The sequence below is a fragment of the Pinus tabuliformis genome, chromosome 4_2, assembly GCF_031772625.1.
Source record: "Pinus tabuliformis cultivar Carrire ecotype Pingquan chromosome 4_2, CPIR1, whole genome shotgun sequence".
NCBI lineage: Eukaryota > Viridiplantae > Streptophyta > Pinopsida > Pinales > Pinaceae > Pinus > Pinus tabuliformis.
The window spans coordinates 1,025,712,924-1,025,738,030 of NC_142304.1; positions in this window are offsets into that span (position 1 = coordinate 1,025,712,924).

Sequence of the window (25,107 nt, forward strand, 5' to 3'; positions counted from 1 at the left end):
GAATGACTGTAAATGTTGGGTCCCTATAATACTAGTGATTACCCCATTACTATTGTAGTTATACCCCTTATTGATATTGATGTACCCATGTAGTGCCCATATTGTTACTATTGTGCCACATAGAAGCCCACTATTGTTATTGTTGTGCCCTACAATATTATTGTTATGTAGGCTTTGATTGTATTGGGACCACTTAGACTCCTATATATAGAAAGGAGGTATTTTCATTTGTATCATCCAAGAATTGTTCATTTATGTAATGTAAAGGAGGTTGCCCCCTCGAAGAGGCTGAATTCTAAGGCGTGGATCTCTCTTTTCTATCTTTTTGTGAGCTGGTTTCATAACATTTGGTATCAGAGCTTTGGATTCTAGGGTTTCGCTGCTCCAAACAGGTCATCGTGGCATTTTCGCTATAACTTTTTTTCTGTGACGTTTCAAAAGTCGCAAAAAAAACCCATTTGAGAAGAATTGGCGCTGAACCTTGGGTCCGAATTTCAGAGATTTTCGCGTGATATTTTTGGAGATATGATCTGAGGAAGTTGGCCTTTTTGCAGACTCCTGAATTACATTCAAAACAGGTGACCTGGGGAAAATCGTCTCTCTCTGAGGATCGGATTGAAATTTCGTAAAAAGGTACAGAAAGAGGACGGACTGTAGTTTCTTGTATGTGTGTTTTAGATTCAAAGGTTGAAACAGTGACTCGTGGCACGTCGTACAAGTTCGCTCTACTGAACCAGTCTAAAAGCAAGTCACTGTGGGAGATTTCACATAACTCTTCCTTGGAGAATCCAATTTGGCTCAGACTTGTGGCATTGGAAAGAGGACGCAGAAGGCTACTACAGGTAGCAATTTCAGAACTGGATGATTCGAAATTACAGAGATACATCAGATTCAATATCAGGCTTCTATAAAGTGAAAAAAGGTGTGTAGTTTTTTAAATTTTTGTGTAAGCTTGGTTTAAAGGAATTCAAAGGGCATAGTAAAGCATTATTATCGGTAACTGATGCCCCGAGGAAAGAAAATGCAAACACCTAGTAAGGAACCTGAAAGCTCTAGCATGACTCATGAAGAAGAGGAAGAAATGCTACATGATATATCAAAATTACAAGAACAAGTGCAACAAATGTCACGCTCACAAAAGCTAACAGAAGCTAAGATAAGTGGCGTGGAATCTAAGATAAAGGGCATGGAAGCTAAGATGGATGATTCAAAGACAGATTTGAAGAGAGACATGGCAGATTTGAAGATAGATTTGAAGACAGATTTGAAGAGAGACATGGCAGATTTGAAGATAGATTTGAAGACAGATATGGAAGAATTGAAGAAGTTGCTACAAGAAAGTGTCACTAATGGTGAAAAGGTAGTAAAGGAAACTCATGATGAGAACAAAAGAAATGTTAATCATGATACCATAGACGCTAATGTTGGATCGAAGACTCACCATGTTCCAAAAATCGATATGAGGAAGTTTGATGGCAAGGATCCCGCCACATGGATATTACAGATGGAGCAATTCTTCGATCTCAATAATGTGCAAAACACACAAAAGGTACGTATGGCAACTTTATATTTGGAACCAAATCAGTTTGTATGGTATCAATGGCTTTGTTCTCGTAAACAATTTATCACTTGGGCAATTTTTACGGAAGAATTGATAGCACATTATGAGGATACAAAAAGCAACACTTTTTTTAGCCAATTGATAAGTCTCAAACAAAAGGGTTCAATAATGGAGCACATTGAGGAGTTCCAAAAATTGAACATAAGGGTAAAAGATATTCCAGAGGAGCATAGGATTGATGTGTTCATAGGGTCTTTAAAGGATAATATCCAACATGATGTGCGCCTTTGGGAACCTGATTCATTAGAGAAGGCATTCAGGTTAGCAAGAAAAATGGAAAGCAAAATTATGGCAACTAGGAAGCATACCATTCACAACTATAAAGATGGAAGTGTTGTTGCCCATAGTCTTCCACAACCTACAAGGTTGACACCACAACAATTGGAAGAAAAAAGAGCAAAAGGGCTTTGTTACAATTGTGATAGCAAATACACAAAAGGTCATAAGTGTGCTGAGAAGAAATTATTCTACATAGATTGTGAAGAGGAAGAAGAAAAGGAGCAAGAAAGGTCAAAAGAAGAGGATATATTCCAGGAACAAAGCCTAGATGAAGAACAAATAAATCCGACCATATCTTGTAATGCATTGGCGGGAATTACCACTCCTCAAACCATCAAGATAGAAGGACAAATCAAGAAGAAAAAGGTAATAGTGTTGATTGATTCAGGAAGCACCCACAATTTTATTCATTGTAGGGTAGCAAAAGAATTGAATTGCTTCCTATATCCAGCACCAGAGTGTCAAGTGATGATTGCAAATGGAGGAACAATAAATTGCTCTGGAAAGTGCCATAATATCAAGCTATCCATGGGAGAATATGTATTGACTAGCCCAATGCTTTCCATTCCAATGGGAGGTGCTGATGTTGTACTAGGAGTCCAATGGCTACAATCCTTGGGTACAATAGCTTTTAATTTTCAAGAACTTTTCATGAAATTTTCTGTGGAAGGAAAGGAAGTTGAATTAAGGGGTATTGCAGGGAAACCAGGAAAGATAATCAGCTCTAATGGTATGACAAAGCTTCTAAAAAAGGAGCAAAGAGGTGTAATTGCACAATTATGTTCGCTAGATGTTTCCACATTGGAATCATCTATTTCTCCAGATCTCCAAAAAGTCCTGGACAATCATTCCAAGGTATTTGAGACTCCCAAAGGTCTCCCACCTATGCGTGATCATGATCATGCTATTCATCTGATTCCAGGAAGTGTTCCTCCAAACATCAGGCCGTACAGATATCCCTATGTCCAAAAAAGTGAAATTGAACGTATGGTTGCAGAAATGCTAGAGGCTGGTATAATTCAACCGAGTCAAAGTTCTTTCTCTGCTCCAGTAGTATTGGTGCACAAGAAGGATGGATCATGGCGCATGTGTCCGGATTATAGGGAGCTCAACAAGCTCACTATTAAAGATAAGTTCCCCATTCCTGTCATTGATGAATTACTGGATGAATTGCATGGATCAATTTACTTCACCAAGTTGGATCTTCGTTCAGGATATCATCAAATCAGAATGAAGATTGAAGACATTCCGAAAACGGCATTTAGAACTCATGAGGGTCATTATGAATTTTTGGTCATGCCTTTTGGCCTTACCAATGCACCTTCAACATTTCAAGGTTTGATGAATTCAATTTTCAAACCATTCCTTAGAAAATTTGTGTTAGTATTTTTTGATGATATACTAATCTACAGCAAGTCTTGGAAGGATCATGTTGAACATGTTGACAGGGTGCTACAACTATTGGAGGAGAAACAATTATATGCAAAAAGATCCAAATGTTTCTTTGGAGTCCAGGAGGTGGAATATTTGGGTCATATTGTATCTCATGAAGGAGTTAAGGTAGACCCTAGCAAAATTAAAGCCATTAAGGAATGGAAAATCCCCACATCCATAAAGCATCTGCGAGGATTTCTTGGGTTGACAGGGTATTATCGCAAGTTTGTTAAGAATTATGGGAGAATAGCAGCACCTCTAACAACATTATTGAAGAAAGATGCATTTTCATGGACTCCGGAAGCAACAAAGGCCTTTGAACATCTTAAAGAGGCAATGTGCCAAGCACCGGTCTTAGCTACACCGGACTTCACAAAAACCTTTATTGTGGAATGTGATGCTTCAGGAAATGGAATTGGTGCTGTTCTAATGCAAGATGAAAGACCCATTGCTTTTGAAAGTCGTCCAATCAAGGGAAAGTTTTTAAGCAAAGCTATTTATGAGAAGGAAATGTTGGCAATACTCCATGCACTTAAGAAATGGCGACCCTACCTAATGGGAAGACACTTCAAGGTAAAAACGGATCATGATAGCCTTAAATACTTTTTAGAACAAAGATTATCCTCTGAAGAGCAACAAAAGTGGGTCACAAAGATGTTGGGTTATGACTTTGAAATCATCTACAAAAAAGGGAAGCAAAATGTGGTGGCAGATGCACTCTCAAGAAAGGATGAGGATGTGGAAGCATTGTTGTGCGCATTTCTATTATCCAACCAGATTGGATAAACGAAGCAAGGGAGGAATGGAAGAATGACGAAGAAGTGTGGGCACTTATTCGAAAGCTACAACAAGATTCCAGTACGTCTGATACATTTAGCTGGAAAAATGATTCGTTATGGTACAAAGATCGCTTATACCTCTGTAAGAATTCCCAGCTAAAACAAAAGATTCTTATGGAATTGCACACTTCTCCCTTAGGAGGGCACTCAGGATTTTTAAAAACTTACCACAGGGTTAAGAAGGAATTTTTTTGGGATGGCCTTAAATCAGATATTCAAAAGTTTGTGGCAGAATGTTTGGTTTGCCAGCAAAATAAAGTTGAAACAATTAAGACACCGGGTCTATTACAACCTTTATCCATTCCAAGCCAACGTTGGGAGGAGGTTTCAATGGATTTTATCACAGGTTTACCCAAGTCTGAGGGAAAGAGTGTCATCATGGTGGTAGTTGACAGACTTACCAAGTATGCACACTTTTGTGCATTATCACATCCATTTAAAGCCAGTACAGTTTCTACTGCATTTATGGAAACAATTCAAAAGCTACATGGAAACCCAAAGATTATTGTAAGTGACAGAGATCCCATTTTCACTGGAAATTTTTGGACAGAATTATTTTCTTGTCTTGGTACTCAGTTAGCTCATAGCTCATCTTATCATCCTCAATCTGATGGGCAAACTGAGATAGTAAACAAATGTTTGGAAGGATATCTTCGTTGCTTTGTATCTGATAAACAGACACAATGGGTCAAATGGTTGCCTCTGGCTGAATGGTGGTATAACACTTCCTTTCATACAGCAACAAAAATGACCCCATTTATGGCACTTTATGGGTATCAACCACCATCCATCACATCATATTTAAGAGAAAATTCTAAGGTTCAGGCAGTGGAACATCACATCGAACATCAACAACAAGTCCTCCAACTCTTAAAGGATAACCTTGTGTTGGCACAAAATAGAATGAAACAACAGGCAGATCAACATCGCAGTGAAAGAAGTTTTGATGTAGGTGATTGGGTATTCCTACGGCTACAACCATATAAGCAAATGTCCCTCAAGCAAGCTAAGAAGGATAATAAATTATCACCAAAGTATTATGGTCCGTACAAGGTGTTGCAAAAGATTGGTACTATGGCATACAAATTGGAGCTTCCTGCAGCTTCTCGATTGCACCCAGTTTTCCATGTTTCATGTTTAAAGAAGGTTATAGGCGACAAGCTCCCAGTTCAAACAATATTGCCAGAACTTGACGAGGAAGGAAAAATTATATTGGAACCGGAAGCAGTTATAGAAACAAGAACTCGACAGCTACGAAATCGATCAATTTCAGAGTATCTTATCAAGTGGAAGAACTTATCCGCTGAAGATTCCACATGGGAGGATGAGAATTTTATGCAGAAGTATCCAGAACTACTCAAGCGTTGAGGACAACACTTTTTTGAAGGAGAGGGGCATGTTGGGTCCCTATAATACTAGTGATTACCCCATTACTATTGTAGTTATACCCCTTATTTATATTGATGTACCCATGTAGTGCCCATATTGTTACTATTGTGCCACATAGAAGCCCACTATTGTTATTGTTGTGCCCTACAATATTATTGTTATGTAGGCTTTGATTGTATTGGGACCACTTAGACTCCTATATATAGAAAGGAGGTATTTTCATTTGTATCATCCAAGAATTGTTCATTTATGTAATGTAAAGGAGGTTGCCCCCTCGAAGAGGCTGAATTCTAAGGCATGGATCTCTCTTTTCTATCTTTTTGTGAGCTGGTTTCATAACAGTAAACCTTACAGACAAGTATAGGCTAGGTCTAAGTGGGATCTATTCAAAATGCAGTGTTCCTCCATGCTAGTCTATCTGTAGTTACACATTCTATTTTATAAAGATTCCCCTACATGCTCCAGATATCCAAGTTATCAACAGATCTTACCCAGTTCCCAACAGATGATAATGAGTGGTTTTGGTTTGAATTTCATAGCTGATTTTCAAGTTCTCATGAGCTGATTGAAAATTTGTTTTGATTTGCAAGGTAATGATGGATTTCGGACTAGCAGACTCATCAGCAAGTTAAGGAGGAAGGGAAAGGCTGAAGGTGGTGAATGAGGGAAAATCTGAGAAAGGAAAAACAAGATGAGAGGACTGAAATCGGTTGGCTAAAAAGGACTGCAATTCCAAAACAGAAAGAAAATAAACTTTGTAGAAAAACAAAAAGGAAAAGACAAAAGTGCAACTAAACTAACAACAAAGCTAAAATGACTTCTAACCTACTAAGGAGGTAACCACCATGTGGTGGCTACTGGAAGTATCTCTTCAGATGTTGGCCATTAACAATGCGTTTTTTGGTCTCTCCCTGTAAAGTTTTCAACATGTAAGTTCCTTGACAAATTTTTTCCACAACTTGGAATGGGCCCAACCATAAGTGTTGGAATTTCGTGTGTTTACCTTTTGGCTCACTCAGCTTGTCCCATTTCAGTACTAGCTCCCCTACTTGGAAATCTTTATGTCCTGCCAGATGATGATCAAACCATCTTTTCACAATCATTTGGTGATTTCTAAATTAATTTTTAACTTTATCTCTTAATTCCTCCAACCTCATCAGTTGATTGATCCTCTCTTGAAGCAAGGCTGAAGGGGTTCCTCTTGAAGCTTGGGAGAGCTGTAAGGAGGGAAGGGTAATGTTGGAAGGCAGGATGGCTTCTTGTCCATAGATGAGGAAGTATGGGGAGTTTCATAAGGCCACTTTTGGGGTGACCCTATTGGCCCAAAGGGCATTTGTTAGGGCATTGTGCTAGTTCCTCTGGTTATCAGCGATAGACTTGCGGATTATGCAGATAAGGTTTTTATTTGAAGACTCTGCAACTCTGTTTCCCTAGGGGTAATAGTTTGATGAATACCTCATGTGGATTGATTTATCAATAGCAAACTCAGTCAATTTCAATGAAGAAAAGTAAGAGGCATTATCAAATATAAGAGCGTCAGGAATGCCATACCTGTTAATAATGAATTTCTCAATAAACGATATTACCTCATCCTCATTCACCTTCCGAAGCGGGATGGCTTCGGTCCATCTGGTGAAGTAGTTGGTCGCTGTGAGTATGTACTTATGTTGTTGCGAAGAGTTTGGAGTGATTTCGCCTATGACATCTAGGCCCCATTGCTGGAATGGGCGATAAATCATAACGGGCTTGAGGGGAACAACAAGCTTTCTTTCTCGTCCTGCGGTGGTTTGACACACCCTACATTTGCTAGCATAGGCATGTGAGTCTCTGAACACTGTGGGCTAGTAATATCCAGCTCTTAATATTTTGTGAGCAGTGGTCTCTCCGCCATAGTGACCACCGGGTGGGCCATCATGCATTGCTTTGAAGACATGATCGGCATCATCCTTTTCCAAACACCTCAGCCAGATTCCATCATGATTTTTCCTGTATAATATGTTATTGGCCAAATAATACTAATTGGATTTCAATCTGAGTGCTCTCCTTTGTGATGCATCCATGTGTTCAAGGCATGATCCTCGTATCAGATAGAAGCGTATGTTATAGTACCATGACTCAGGGTCCAAAAAGGATTCCGACGTTTCTCACTCGTACATCAATGCCTCGTTAATCCATAGGGGCTCCTCTCTGAATTCCATTTGTGCATATTGCATGCTCTGCGTTTCTGGTTCTTTGGGCACTCCTTCTTTATCCACCAAGGCTTCTGCTACTAGCCTGCAAAGTCCTTGCCCTCGAACTACCTGTGTCGGCTTAATATCGAGGTAAAACTCTTGAAGGGCAGTTATCCAATTCCCTCTCCATTCACCCATTTCCTTCTGCATGAAGAGAGATCTTACAGTAGGATGGGGAATGATTACTTTGGTCCTGGCCTTTAGTAAATAAGGGCAAAATTTTTTTACAGCCTTGAAAACTGCAAACCCCTGTTTCTCCATGTCTGGGTAGTTAAGTTCTGCCCCTTGGAGATTAGAGCTCATATAAGAAATAGGGACTTCTTTGCCTTCATTATTTTTCTGAGTGAGTATTGCGGCATATGAAACATTAGAAGCAAAAGTGTATAAGAATAATTCCTTGCCAAAATCGGTGCTGACCAATGCAGGAGCTTCAACGATGGCTTCCTTGATTCACCGAAATGTTTTCTTGGCTTCATCACTCCACTTGTACACAACTTCTTTCTTCATCATTAGCTGCATAGGGTGCACTTTTTTAGTGAAACCTGAGACAAATTTCCTGACGAAATTGATCTTCCTGAAGAAATATTGCATGGCCCTTTTCTTTGAGGGGGTTGTATTCTCATGATAGTCTCTATTCTTTCATGGTCAATAACAATCCCTTCTTTAGAGAGGATATAACCTAGTAGTTTCCCCTTTGTGACTGTGAAGATGCTCTTCTTGGGATTCAACGATATCCCGTATCTTCGGCATCTTTCGAAGATTTGTTTCAGGTGACAAATATGATCCCTTCTATGATATGAATACACTGTAATGTCATCCATGTAAACCACTACTGATCTGTTAATCAACCCTCAGAAAGCTATATCCATAGCTCTCTGGAATGTGGCGCCCGCATTAATGAGTCCAAAAGGCATTTTGCGATATGCGTAAGTGCCCCATTTAGTGTTGAAGGTTGTCTTAAGCTGATCCCCATTAGATACTAACACTTGATTGTATCCTGAAAACCTGTCTAATAGGGACAACATTTCAGACCTAGAAACGCACTAAAGAATGTGCTCCATAGAAGGGACAAGATAGTTATCCTTTTGTGATGCTTTGTTCAGGTTTCTGAAGTCAATACATAGCCTGATGTCTCCATTTTTCTTTCTCACTGGCACGAGATTAGCTACCCAACGTGTGTGTCTGATAGGAAAGATGATTTTAGCATCCAACATTTTGTTTAATTCTTTCTTCACCAATGGTTCTAGGCTTGGATGCATCTTACGCAACTTTTTTTGGTAGGGCTTAGCCTCCTTTTCCAAAGGGATTACATGTTGCATAACGCTAGTATCATAGGCTTTTAGGTCTCCATATGTCCATGCAAAGACGTCCTTGTATTCTTTAAATAGCTTGACAAATGCAACCTTTTCTTGTGGAGAGCACCCCAAGCCCAGATTGACATTTTTTGGGTCTTCTTTGGTCCCAAGGTTGACTGATTCATACTTCATGGATGAGCTATGTGTTTTGCAGTTAGTCGACTTCTTGAATTTATCATGCAAGTCATACAAGTGCTCCATCTTAACAACTGACTTGGGAATCACATTGGGCTGATCCTTTTCCTCACCTTCCCTCTCATTCATAAGCTTGTCGTGCTCCTTTTCATCAATGACTGCATTCTTGAATGTCTTCTTGTAGTGCAAGAACTTGAGGATTTTATCGTCATCTGCGAACACCTACCAGTTTGACATGTTATCAGGCATGGATGGTCTGAAAATCAATTCAACAGAACATTTATTTTTCTTTAATCTAAAATCAGGCAAAAGTTTAGCAGCTATACTAGCCATCAGATCAACATCTTGGTTTTGCCCTTGAGGTATGTATGTGATATTAAAAGAATCAAAACTGTCAATTAAGATTCATACCTCATGCTAGTACCTTACCAAGTGTGGTGAATTGCAGTGTATCCTTTTCCTTAACTGATCCACAATTATCTCTGAGTCACCAAAAACTTTAAGATTTTTCACCTTCATATCAATGGCTTTCTTCAAGCCCTATAGCAAGCCTTCATATTTTGTTGTGTTGTTGGTGCATGCAAACTCCAACCGGCTGGACATCAAATGTTGTTTCTCTTGCGGGTCAATGAGAATGCTCCTAGCACCTGCACCTTCAAGGCAGTTAGAGCCATCAAAATAGAGTGTCCAAAATACAGAATCTAATGTTACATCAATTGAACTATTATCTAAGAAATTAGTCCTATCATCTACTATAATATAGGATAGTTCATCAGTTGGATTATGGTAGGGAGCTTCCAACTGTGTGTATGTCAAAGTTTCTTTAATTGCTTCTGCATGGAATTCTCCAAATAGGTTTCTGTAGCATAAACATTGAAACTATAGTTCCCAAGGATGGATTTGGTAAACATTACAGGTTCATTGGGACCATTTAGTTCCGTTACTACATACTTCATGTATCTTTCACAATCAACTCTCAGCATATCACCCTTCCCCTTCTGAGGTAGCAAGAGATGGGACCAATCAGTTGAGAAGTATCCATTCAGTTTTGCTAACCAATCCCTACTAAGAAGCATTCCATAAGCCTCGGGTATATCGACTACCACTATATCAATGACTTATGTGTATTGTGGTTTAGCAGTCATCCGGATCAATACATCTTTCAATTCCCCAATTACTTTCACATTTGTCCTGTCTAATTGCATGATTTGAGTCCCAGTTTTCTCAGGTATCGCATGGAGTATTTTAGCAACAACATAAGGCATCATAGTGGATGAGGCACCAGAGTATACCAAGCAGTTGTGCACATTCATGTTGAAGATTTAAAATGTGATAAGGAAAGGGGGAGTCATGGATTTTGATTTCCTTCCTATCATGGCTGCACTGACATCTTGGGGTTTTTGATTCATTTTTGATAGGGTGGCTTCCATGGCTGCTAGCTTTTGGGCTAAGCTGGGAGTACTAATAGGTCTAGAGACTGACTTCTGGGTTTGGCTGCTCGGGGTGGTGGGAGTTTTGCAGTTCTGCTCATTCATAGCTTTCAAGAGCAAATCTCTTTGCTGCATTAATTTCAGCAAATCAAAGTATGTGATATTAGCCCTAGATTTCTTAAGATCATCCACAATATTGTAATCAATGTTATAAACATGATAGGACAAAGTAAACATACTGGTTTTTCCATTCTTAGGTGGCAGTTTACCATATTGAGTAGTCTTCATTGCAGTGGAAGATGCATTTTCTTTCTCTGGATGGTTTGCAACTGGGGTATTCTGGGACTGACCACTAGGTCTACTCTTCTCGACAGGGACTTTGGGAGCAGGTGCCTTCACAGGGTGGACATCTTTCTTGGTCTGATCTATAGGCTTCATCACACCTGCAAGTGGCCCTTTACTTTGTGTGTGGATTTTTGCCATACCGTCTCCTTGGTCATCATCATTCTCATTTGTATAGAAATCCCACAGTACGTTGATTTGAGATTCTTCTTCCAAGGGCTCTTCTACTTGGTATTCTTCCTCATATTCTTGTTTTGGCTCTAGCTTCACTATAGGTTCTTCTTGGTTAAGGAGTGATCCGATAAGAGCCATCTCTTATGTGTTTAAATTCCCTTCATTGGGTGGAGCAAGCGGTGCAAGTGGACCATGACTACCTTATGTATTCTTATGATAGAAAGGTTTGAAAGGTTTTTTGTTGTTACACTCTCCTCCACTCCTGCTTGTACTCTCTCTAGAATTCCTTTTCATATCGATGACTATATTTGTCAACCTCTTAATGATCCAATGCAAACCTTCTACATCTGTGGTATCCTTTTCTTTGGTTTTAGCCCCTTTGTTATCACTCCCATTATTCTTCTTGGATGCTTGAGAGGCTTTCTTTTCTCTAGCTGTATGATGGCATGCTGTGAGACTGAGCATTTCATTCTCAACTTTCATTGCTTCATCGATAAAACCTTGTAAGGTTTGTGCATTAATCCTTTTGATCCACATTGCAGTAGGGACAGGGAGAGTAGTGATATAGAATTCCATGAGCACCTCCTCAATGGGTCTAGCGGTGGCCAAGATTCTGTTGAACAAGGTGTTGAACTGGATATTAAAATCCTTAACCTTTTCTTCGGCTTCCATTTTCGAATGGGATAGTTCTAAAACTAAGGCAATAGGGGTTTTGTCATCACCATACTTGTCTAAAAAGGCCTGTTGAAAGGCAGCCCACGAGGTGATCGATCCGGTTCTTAAGCTAAAGTACCATGTGGAAGCTGCACCAATCAAGGTAAAAGGGAATAGGTGACATACTATATCTTCATCAGCTACCCCCAACATGTGCACGACCAGGAAGGAGTGAATATGGTTATCAGCGGTGTCTCCCTTCCTAGGGTCAAATTTAGGCAGCACTCTTTCTGCATTCTTGGGTAAGGGATGCTGCTGCCTAGGTATCGCTACGACATCCTAAGCGAGCCAGGGAGGAAGTGCTCCCGGAGGAGGTGGGAGTTGGTTTCCACCCGGTTGAGGAATATTAGCCATATCGAGGATAGGGATGTTCTGGTTGAGGGTTTCTTCGTTAAGATTTTCCAAATTAGGCTAGGGATTGCCTTTAGAAGGGGAATCTTCAGGAATTTCTTCCCACGGAGAGTCTATACTCTGCAAAGAATCAAGCACAATATCTTCAAGAGAAGGGGCTGTAGATGTCTCTTCGTTTATGTGATAGACCCTTGGCTTTCTTTTTGCTATCGGCGGTAATGACTGAAAGATTGGGAGTTGTGATAGGGAACGAGCATAAGTCCGAGTAAGTCTTTTGACTGGTTGTTCTTGAGTGATAGGATACTCCCATAGTGTCTCTTCTTAGAAATGAGGCTTTTCCAAATGAGAGGAAGGGTATTTTTGACCTTCACTATCCATGCATTAATCTTTTCAAGTCCATGCAGACATTTATAAATGAAATCATAAAAGCTGTGGACGGCGGTTTAGGCCCTCCTTCTAGTGCCAATTTGTTGACATGGCAACTTTTCGCTATACCAACAAGGGGAACTAACCTGATCGCAAGCCCCAATTAGACCTGCTTTCATTTGGAATGGCTGGTTCCAACAGGTTTTAAGGGACCCCGTAAACTATTAAATGAGTTGAAAGATTTCTTCTGGGAAGAAGGCTTCAATTACATCAACAAAATAAACAAACTAACCACTATGTATTAAATCCTATCCTAATCTATCCTTCAAGAGCATGACTAAGAGAGGTTAAACATAATATATGAATTCCAAGTCTAAATGAATCAATTACTGGTTCATATAAGAACAAGGCTGCATTAATACTTAATTACAATCCAATCATTCATATAGGAATACACATTCCATTTTATGGAAGAGAAGCTTGCAACTGATGTCCAACAGAGTTTTGAGTCAGCAACCTTTCATGATTTAACCATGATATTGAATCATATTCAAATAACCAGGCATAACCATGAACTGTAAGTCATCAATATGCACAAAAACAAGTATACAATTTCATTTATACCAGCGACAACATTTTGATCAAAACACATCATAAAAGAGGAAAATCAATCTAAAACACAGGCTCCTTATTGAGCTAAACAATCTCTCTTTATTCACAATAATCAAAGTTGTTCTTCACCAAACAAAAAGCCTTTCTCTCCCCTCTGGAAGTAATATTTATGCCTCTGGCCCTGACCCTTCGTCTTCTCGTATTATTTTCAATACACGGAACTGAATACCCAGATGTAGACCCATTGATGTCACTGCTGACACACAGAGGGCGTTTCCTGTCACTGGAGCATTTTGTCTCTTGGGGAAATGAATAGATGTTAATCAAAAGAGGATGACTGTGTGTCATCTCTTCATGATGAAACCTAGGATAGCATCTCTTGCAGAATATACAGGCAACGCATGGAAGTCGATTGAGAAGGCCAAAGGTTGCCTCTTTAAATGGGACACATCTGCTCATACATCTTTCATCTGGAGCCATACCTGTTGCCTATGCACTAGTCCTTCTGCCTCGCTTGCCTTCGTTTGGTCTTTGCCTGCAGAGATAACCGACATCAGTCATACTCATATAAATATGATAAAATGCTTTTTAAAAAACAAATTTTGCCTTCATGAAGCGTCAATAACATCAAAGGGATAAGCATGAAAGCATCGCCCCTTAGTTTTTTGACCCATGCATTGATCCAGTCCTACGGGTGAAAACTTGGTTTACATTTAAAATCATCGCAAAACTCTTGTTCGGCCTTACAGCTAGACTTGAAATGTTATATGCCTAGGCCGATAATTATCGACAGGTCTGGAAAACGGTGGTGCGCCTTATATAAAAGCTTTGGATCGAGTCAACTGCGATATTGCGATGGGCTCCGGACTTGATATATATATATATATATATATATATATATATATGTACATACATATACATACATACATACATACATACATATATATCTATATATATATATATATATATATATATATATATATATATATATCATGGTTATTAAAACCATCGGGTCCTGTATATAATAGTGCACTATATATATATAAGCCATGGGCATGGCCGATAGCGATAAGCGATATAGCATCTGGACCCGACGTGTATATATATAAGTGTTAATACCGCCGGCGGGTCTGTAATAATAGGACTGCCTTTGAAAACCGGGACTTCAATGCTTTTTTGAAAAACAAAAGAATATATGGGAAAACCATGTCCATCCATAAGGCCGAAATTGAAATACTATATGCCCCAGTTCATAATGATCGTCGGGTCCAGTAAACCGTGGTGCGACTTATATAAAAGCTTTGGACCGGGCCGATTGAGATATTGCGATGGGGCTCCAAATGCGATATATATATGTATCGTGGTTAAACAATGTAAACTTTGAAACGGGAACTATAAACTCAAAACAGGAACTCTGGCAAAAAAACCCCCAAAAAACATCAAAAACAGTGGTAAACACGAAAAGTGTTGATGCTGGAATAACACCTTTTTTTTTCTTGGGTAAATTTTCAACATGTTTTAAAAATGGCGGTGAAAACCAATTTTTTGCGCAAAAATTATCCAAAAAACACCCTCAAAAACGAATAGTGTTAATTTTGGAAGAACACTTTTTTTTTCAAAAGTAAAATATCAACATTTCGAAATAATGGCGTAAAATATTTTATCATGAGCCAAAAAAACATTAAATTTTAAAAAAATAATGAAAACATAAAATAAAAAAAAATAAAAAAAATTAAAACAATGAAAAAACACAAAACAAAAAAAGTTTTAAAAAATAACAAAACATAAATTAAAATATATAATAAAAACAAAACATAAAATAAAAATATAAAACTTAAAAAAAATCAAATATAAAAAAAAATATCAATGATAAAAATGTGAAAAAAAAAATAATGGTAAAAATTAAAAAACTAAAAAAAATTATAAATTATAAACAAATAAATAGTAAAAAATATAAAAATATAAAAAAAAGATAATCTTGTAAACCATAAAAAAATTGGCAAAAGAAAAAAAAAACAAAAAAATAGGGAAAAGAAAAGCAAAAAAAAAAAACATTTAAAATAAACTAAAAATTAAGTAGGTAAAAATAGAAAAATAAATAAAAAAAAAAATCAAAAACAAGCTAGGTTTAAAAAAAATAGAAAATTAACAAAAAAAAAATTAAAAAATACTAAAATTAAGATTAAAATGTTGATTACTTAAAAAAACAAATATAAAAATATATATAAAAGACAAAAATAAAAAATAAAAAGAGTTAAAAAAACAAATATCTCACAAATCAAAAAAGAATTTGGAAAAAAAAAATAAATTTATATATATATATATATATATATATATATAATTAAGTAAGTAAAAACAGAGAAATTAAAAAAAAAAATTAGCAAAAACCGGGAAAAAAAAGAAAAAGAAATTAAAAACAAACTAGTTTAAAAAAAAAATAGAAAATTAACGAAAAAAATTAGAAAACTAGTGAAATTAATATTAAAAAAAAAAAAAAAAAAATCGAATTATAAAAAAAAAACAAAAAAAATGCATATTTTTTAAACAAACTTTTTTTTTTATTAAAAAAAATCATAACTTTTTTTTGAAACATTTTTTTTAAAAATTCAAAAATACAATATAAAAACATTTTAATTTTTTTTCAAAAAAAATTAATTTTTTAATTTCAAATTTAAAAAATTATTAAAAAAAAAATTTAAAATTTTGTTTTTTTTTTCATTTTAACAGATTTTTTTTTTTTTTTTTTTTTTATTAAAAAAAAAATAAAAAAATTGCGGCTCTCCACCCCTTGGCCGCCCGTGGGCGGAGGTGCCTGCCAGCAGGCACCTCCGCCCACGGCCGCGCCACCACATGCGGCCAGGGGGCGATTCCCTGCAGGTACCTCCGCTCACCGTCGCGCCACCATGGGCGGCCGGGGGGCGGGAGGGCGATTCTGGGAATTGCCCTCCCGCCCCCCGGCCTCCCGTGGTGGTGCGGCCGTGTGCAGAGGTGCCCGCAGGCACCTCTGCCCACGGCCGCACCACCATGGGCGGCCTGCGGGCACCTCTGCACACGGCCGCACCACCACGGGAGGCCGGGGGGCGGGAGGGCGATTCCGGGAATCGCCCTCCCGCCCCGGAATTGCCCTCCCACCCCCCGGCCGCCCGTGGTGGCACGGCTGTGGGCGGAGGTCCCTGCTGGCGGGCACCTCCGCCCACGGCCGCGCCACCACGGGCGACCGAGGGGCGGAGGGCTGCAATTTTTTTTTTTTTTTTTAATAAAAAAAAAATCCGTTAAAATAAAAAACACAAAATTTAAATTTTTTTTTTTTGTAATAAAATTAAAAAATTAATTTAAAAAAAAAAAAATTAAAATGTTTTTATATTGTATTTTTGAATTAAGATAAATTATAATTTTTTTTAATAAAAAAAAAAGTTTATTTAAAAAAAAATGTAATTTTAATTTTTTTTAAAATAAAAATGTTAGGTTTAATATAAATAATTATTATTAACTTCTTGGTTTTTTAAAATAAAAAATATGCATTTTTTTGGGTTTTTATTTTTTATTTTTTTTAAACAAAAAATAGGTATTTTTTTTTTATAAATTGTAAATGTTTTTTTATTTTTATTTTTCTTTTTTCGTTTGAAAAGACATATTTTCCTCCATTTTCATATTTTTTTGGGTTTTTTTTTTTTATAATTTGATTTTATTTTTGTTTTTTTTAATATTAATTTTACTATTTTTTTAATTTTTTCGTTAATTTTCTATTTTTTTTTTTTTTAAACTAGTTTGTTTTATTTTTATTTTTTTTTCCCTAGTTTTTGCTAATGTTTTTTCTTAATTTCTCTATTTTTACTTACTTAATTATATATATATATATATATAGATATATATATTTCCAAATTCTTTTATGGTTTATGAGATAATTTTTTTTTTTAACATTTTTTATTTTTATTTTTTTATTTTTGTATTTTTTATATTTGTTTTTTAGAGACAATTATTTCATTTGGATTGAAAATTTAATTAACAATGTATAAATATGTAGAATATCGAAAATGAAAAATATCGACCTTCTTCTTTAAATATGCAAAACAATAAAAACCTCACTACAAAAAAAAATAAAAACAAGATAATATGAAGAAGAAGACCACTTCCAAAATTATTAAATTTAAAAAATAATTATTTACATTTCATACAATAAAAAAATTTAAAGTCAAAAAATAGGTCTTTTAAAAAAAGGGTCTGATGTAGAATAACCACTTTTTTAAATCAGCATGAAAATCACTACCATTCTAAAACACAATGTACATAAAAAAAATTAAAGTGCCAAAAACTATGCTCTAAAAAAAACATGTGTGTTCTGCATCACCCCTTTTCAAAATCGGGTCACTTTTTTGCTATCTTTACAAAATGGGTAACAGTATCAGTTCCCGTTTCAAAGTTTACATTGTTGTTAATAAAACCATCGGGTCCGGAAGATGGTAGTGCGCTATTAATACATAAGCCTTGGACCTCCTGATAGCGATAAGCGATTAAACCCCGGACCCGATATATATGTAATATAGTTGATGATGTCGTCGGGTCCAGAAGACATGAATGCATTGTGTTTTAGTGTTGAATGTGGTTAAGCGAAAAAAGGGTAAGTTGGGCATTTTTGAGTATTTCTTTTATAAAGGGTTACAATGGAGGTGAGGTGCGATAGAGGGTTTTGGATGGTTAGGAAGGGTGAGAAATGAATCATATGGCAGATTTTCAAGGAGTGGAGCTCAACCATTAAGAATTGAAGGTTTGACTCGGCAACGAGTTAAAGTCTTTAGGCTAAAACAGATCATTCAGAGAGGTGAAAATCAACCTTTAGAGGACCCATCGAAAATTCCTGCCAAGGCAAGTTTTGATAGGGTGATTAGTTTTGGCCACAACATGTTGTTCTGCTGTGCCACTCTCTCCTAAGCTTAACTTTGCGTGTTTCTTTAATACGAACACTCCCAAATTTTACTTTGATCCTTCGAATGGATTCAACAATCCATTATGATCCTCCATATTGTTCTTTTTCTCTGTGTTTTGCCTGAACTCTGCTTGCACTCTCTATTACACATAATACTCTGATTCACACATAATGTATCATTCAATACTCACCACACACTTATACAGTTTCAGAATTAAAGCTCTGAATATATAAACAAACATTTACATAATTTTTCTCTCGGGCCTGATCTTCTAATGTCAATGGCCTCTGTTTTACAATCTGCCCATAGGCTTACAGTCACACTATAACTACTAACTATCTAATTATCTAACCTCTGAATATGCCTTTTAGGCTTACATTTATACAAAAGGTTTCTAAAACCAATTCCTTGTTTAGATCCATAAACTTCTCTACAAAATCCTAAAATCTCTTCTTTATCTCTAAGGATCCTCTCTAATCCACGAAATCATGAACTAACTCCTAATCTAAGATTTACAATTAATTCTCATATCTCTCAACTATTTGTTATAGCTCTAAATCTCACTCTTGATGTTTGTGATGCTGCACTCATGGCCTAGGGAAACCCCTCCTTCCAGACCTGGTCCAAATATTCAAAAAACAGTGTTTTACTCCCTATATGCGACATTGCCCTGAGCTAAACGCGTGTGTACGCGGGTTTGTGTATACCCAACGCGCATATATGTCTTAAAACACTTAAAAAAAATTAAAACTCCTTAATTTTGGGTGGAGATCGTGGGTTTTACCTGTTGATTACCTATTAGTGCCCGTGGCCCAACTGTTCTCAACGAATTCCCAACTAAAAAGCTACTTTGGGAGAAGTATAAAAGGCTTCAATGGGAAGTCCTAAGGGAGGAGAGAAGAGAGAGAAAGATCATTCTGCTGAGATTATCCCTGACCATGTTTGAAGATCCTTGTGCTTCCAGCACTTCCCCCATTTACAGGAAACCCTTGTTTCCTTGTGTTATGATGTCTTTCTACTACTTGAGATATCATGGAGTAAGTCATGGAAGGAGTTTGTTGAAGGCTTGAGACTGGACGAATCTGGAGGACGGTTCCGCTTGGAGCTTGCGAAAGGACGACTCAGGTGAAATCATTCCTTTTTGTACTTTAGTTATCTATAATAAAAGAAACACTTGTCTTGTTCCTGATATAAATCTTCTTCATGTTCATGATATCAATGTTATGATTCACATATGAATGGTTGTTTTAATTTTATAACTAACTATCTTTCAATATGTTATGAAGATGATTTCTTTATGATGCTTGGTCCATATACTACTGTACTTTCTTGAATTGATTGTTTTGCAGGTTGAAAGATCGAAACGAACTCCAAGAGGGTTTAGACCCTGGTTGGATCTTCCCAAATGAAGGGCTCCCAAGTGCACCTTTCTTCGTTTAGTTTGTTTATATTAGCATTATGGTTGTATGGAATGTGTGTTTCTTTGTGTAGATAACCTTCGATCTGCTAGGGTATCAACCTAAACACCCTAGGGGAAATTATCCCTTTAACAGAATTGGCAACTCCACTGGGGACAACAGTATTGTTGTTCCTAGTTTGGGTTTATTCAAGCCAATCAGGGCTCAACTGTCTATTTGCTTGCTGTTACTATGTAGTTTGTTCCTGTAGGAACTTGAATTGTAAGTTTTATCAGTTTCTTCAGACTGTTTTTTGATTTTTCTTGTAATCTTTTATATATGCTATTTTTCCAGTTTACAGAAGTGTATATACGCGTGTTTCCTTAAGTAAACCTACATATACACATGTTTCCTTAGGCTAAATTGCGTATACACGCAGCTATGCACTAACAAAGTCACATATAGATTTTTGAAATATTTTTGTTTTTGAAGATCTGTCTGCTGGTCTGAATCAGTCCTGAATAGTTACTTTTTTGTGTCAGTCTTTATTTCTATAGCAAGTTCGTGATTTCAAACTCTCTCCAGTTGTGGAAAGTGTTGGTCTTGTTTTGTGTTGTTCAAGCATCATCTTTTTTGTTCAAGCACACAAGGTTTCTTACTGGGAATCTTGGCTGCTCTGGTCTTCCTGGGCAGAAAGATTGAACTCAATCTTTGTGTTAAATCTTGTTTTGGTGACTTTTTGTTTGCATGTCAAAACTACACTTTTATGACCATCTGCTTTTCTTACTTTCCGAAAGTTGTGGATTCGCACTTTCTTGAAAGTTGTCTCTTCAATCTTTTGGTCTTTATTGCCAAGATTTTGTTGCTGCTTTTTGATTGTTAAGAGCATCTTGAAACACATTTTTGTTGAGTTTTCACCTGCTTTGTGTTGTCAACTTGCAAAGTGTTTTGTTGCCTATTCTTCGATCATAAAGTTTCAGTCTTGTTTAGAGCACTTTTGAAAAGTCATTTTTGTTTTTCTTTTGAAGAAAACTTCTTGAAAACTTGGTTTTGCTTTCTTGAACTTTGTTTTGATTTAGTTTCTTTTTGTGAATGAAAGTGCATTTTTGTTTGTCTTGAAACTTTCTTTTAGTGTAGAGACGAAAATGAGCATTAGCAACTCATATTCCATCTAAACATTTTAAGTGGAAAATTAGTATTGATAAACAAGTTACTTTCATTTCTTGATTTAGAGTAGTCTTAAGTTTTGCATCAGCATGTACTCATTGCATTAGGATAAATTTGTGCATCCTTTAGGGCATCCATAGTTTTGTTAATTTTCGTGAATGTGAAGCTTGAGTAAAAGAAAAGAAAAGAAAAATTTGTTGCTTTCTTTGAAGTTCCTCTGAACCTAGTAGAAAGTTCTTTCATCGAAGAACAAAATGAGTGCATTTGCATATAGTTTGGTTTTTATTAATTTATTTTGTATCAAAACACCACAAGTTTCATTTCCACTTATCCCTTGACTTAAGAACAACCCATTTAAAAACAAGCGCTAATTAAAATATTCTAGAACTTTTCATAATTGTCAAGTTAGACACACCAACAAATTTTAGGATATTTTAGGGCCTTGGATTAGGCGAGTGGAGAGAAAAATCTCCAAGGCCATTTAAACTGTCAAACATAGGAGTCTGAATAGTGAGTGCAAATTCAATAGCGTTAGGGAGACCAGGAAAGCTTCGGATCTAGGAGTTAAGCACGAGGGTTTTTGAAGATAAGGAAGAGAGATACCCCCTCTCCTACTTGTCGGATCTTAACTCAAGACTATTCTGCCTGGCTTCTGACACGAGTTGGTAACCTTAGTTGCTACTCCTAGGGATCTACATAGGTGGCTGCGGAGGGGAATCCCATGGCACCTGAGGTCAACATTGTATCACTCTCAACGGTACTACTAGAGGGCACCCTTGCGAAGCTTGGGGGCTTGCACTGGCGCAGGCTGTTGTTAGGAGGTCAGCGTAAATTCCTCTGTTACCTTCGCTAGTAAGACTGGGTCGTCATTATCCTAGACTATCTTCAGAAGGCCCCTTACTTCACTTTCTTGTATTTTGATGTCCTGTCCTCATCACTCGGAGCGGAAATACTTGAAAGTTGTTTGATTAGCTGATATCTTTTAGGGACTTTTTAGTGTGTGCTCTGTGCTCTTAGTTGGCCTAGATTTCATTTTTTCTTGAGTCTTTAATTAGATCTTAATAAAAAATTCAAAGTGGCTGACCGATCACCTAGATGGTCTCGAAGACTTTGTGGTCTTTCACCACCAAGTTTAGAGCCTTCTCCTAGAAGGCGCAGAGGTAATACTTTCGGTGGGTTTCATCCTGTGGCCGTTGACGCATCGAGGATTGATCCTCCTCTTGGGGGCATTAGTGTTCACCATAGGCCTGGTACTTCCACAAAATTAGAGAGGAACACTCCAGTTCTTTCTCCAGTTCTCTTTCAATCAGAAGATAACATTGAGGTAGAAGAATTTTCAGAGTCATTCGCAGCTTCGAATTCTCCACTACCATCTAGCTAACCAAAAGTATTACAATACGTTGGGACTCCGACACATAGACCATCAAGTCCAGGTCATATTACACACTTACCATCGATGACCACTACTGGAAGCATGGCTTCTACTACAAGTGCTACAACTATGCAGACTCCAACATTAGTACAAGGGGGAGGAACCATTTCCATCCCCTCTGCATCTTTATTCGGGTCTTTTGCTAGCACATCCTTAGTTGGGTCTACCTCCATTCCTTCTATGAGTGGAAATTCCCAAACCAATGCTTTTAGTTCTGGATTCTTCCCGTTTGGCACCCATTCACAGGGTATTCCGTCAGTTCCATTTAGTGCCTCCACATCCATGATGGGTGGATCGACTTCATTTCAGGGTTTTCCTTTTGGAAGTGGTCATATACCACATTCCAACCCAACAATAGGATCTATGCCTTTTTCTTCTATAGGACAAAGCAACAATCCTTTTCAAGGTTGGACTAACCCTGCGGTTAGTGGCATGGGAACTAGGAATCTGTTTTCAGCCAACAAGGGAATAGGTCGTACTCCACAGTTAGTTCATTTCAAAGTATTCCTCCCTTAGCTTCTGCTTGGAATCCTTATCAAGGGTTATCGACTCCTTATAATCCTTTAGGAGAGCTTCACCGGTTATGGAAGTTTTTCGGCCAGAGTTGGTCAAACTCCGAGTTTTGCTGGACCACAAGGTTTGCCTTTTGGTTCAGCTGGTTCAGTTGGTTACTTCAGGCAGCTTGGTGCCTTCCAAAATTGAGGCCAGTGTTTTCAGATCTTTGGGAGCTCCGCCCAGTCTGGGTGGAATCCCTAAGGTCCCCCTAGGCTTCCCTTTCTAGCAACATTGAACTTGCCAGATCTCATGAAATTAACAATAAATCCAATCAAATACAATCTGGCCTGGCCTTTGGTCCCAACCAAACTCCTTTCGGACATTCAAAAATTCGAGGGGAAGGGCGGTGAAGACCCGAGCAACCATGTAACCACATTCCATTTGTGGTGCTCATCAAACTCTCTTATTGATGACTCGATTAGGTTGAGACTTTTTCAACGCACCTTGACTAGTAATGCAACCAAGTGGTATATAGAGTTGCCAAGGGGCAGCTTTACATCTTTCACTGACTTAGCTAATATTTTCTTAAATCATTTCCAGTTGCCTATCCGTTATGATGCCGGAACTGAACTTCTGGCCAATTTCCGTCAAGATACGACAACTCACATTTCTGACCACATTCAGGAATGGAGACGGAGAAAGAGGCTTATTAAAGCCGAAATTCCTCCAGAATACCGTCTCGAATGGTTTTTGAAATCTTTACAACCTAAAATCTCTAAGGATGTCTCCCTGTCTCGAGTCTATTCTGAGGAGCAAGCGATTTTTAGGGCCCAACAATTAGAGTTGATTTATTCTCAGTCTGGGATTCTACAAAAAATCTTGCCTGATGCTCCCGGAACTAAGGTTGATATAGCCAAGTCGAAGCCAGGTCCCCATGCGGATGGTATCGTTGGATCGGTAGACACAAATGCGGTGAACTTGTTGAGCCAATTGCAGCAGTTGTCTTTGCAAACTACTCCTAACAACCAGGTCACATCGTCTAACCCTTCGTCTTCCCAACCCTCTTCGATTAATGTCGTTCAATCTGACAACCCCAAAGGAAATCAAAATTCCAATGGGAAAAAGAAAGGACGAGGTAAGAAAAAGAGTCAAGATGGGAAGGCTGACACAAATAAATCCGGCAATAATGCTGGTGGTGGTAGAAATGAGTCTAGAAAGAAAGTCAAGTTTCCGTGCAAGTTATGCAGTGGAGACCATTTAACTCATCTCTGCCCAAAGATTCAAGACGCTCAGTGCTTGTTAGGGTAGTAAGGGACTTCTATCTCTCAAGCTATGTTAACCAACCCTTTTCCCCAAGGGCAACAAATGCTTGCTGGCGTGAGTTTAAATCCTGGTACCTCCGCAAGGGGCAACTAGGAAGGGGAGAAGTCATCAAATGTTTTCATGATGGGTTCTAATGTCCATGTGGCCACTCGGTCGTGTGATTACAGTGAAGCTGAAACTTCTAAGGACAAAACTGGTCCCAAAAATACCGACCTTCATATTGAGCGACCCCCTGTTGAGACTATACCACGGATACTGAAAGGTTCCACTAAACACGCGACTATTAATCCTAATGTTAGGGCTGCCCAGAATTACTCCATTGTTGAGGATTTGGCTCAGAGTCCATGCGCCATGTCCACTTTAGAGGTTCTCCATTCGTGTCCAGCTCAGCAAAGTGCTTTACTTTTGATGATTGGGGCAGTTGATCCAACTAAATCTTTAGTGCTCACTTTCGACATGTTAAATGTTAAAAAGTGAATCCCTCATCATATGGCTTTTCAAATAAAGTCTACATACCAGAAAATTAACATTTTTCTTACTGTTATTGATGAAGGAGCTTCCACGTGCGTGATGTCGATGTCATGCTGGAAAGCCATTGGATTGCCTTTGGCTATTCCTTCACCTACCCTCCTGACTGCATTTGATGGGCATTCTCATAAGCCACACAGGATTATCCCGGCCTTTCCCATATGTGTTGAGGGGAAGGTCATCAATATCGAAGTAGAAGTCATTGATGCTAACCTAGACTATAATCTCCTCTTAGGAAGGAACTGGGTATACGAAATGGACGTCGTTGTTTCGACTCTGTTTCATGTCATTTGCTTTCCTCATGAAGGGAAAATTGTTAAGGTTGATCAATTGGTTTATTTTCCAGTCGATCCTCAAGAAACTTTCAACTCTACTGTTCCTTTAGTTGATAACCCTTGTCTGCTTACTGAGAATCTAGGAGTTGGGATGTATTCTTCATTGACGGGTACCTTTGATTTTCCCTCTCCTATCACTAGAATCAATGTTGTTTCATCAACCAAAGAATCTTCATGAGAAGGGTTCTTTCGAACTCATTATTTTTCAGATCCTTGGACCTTGCCTTCACCTA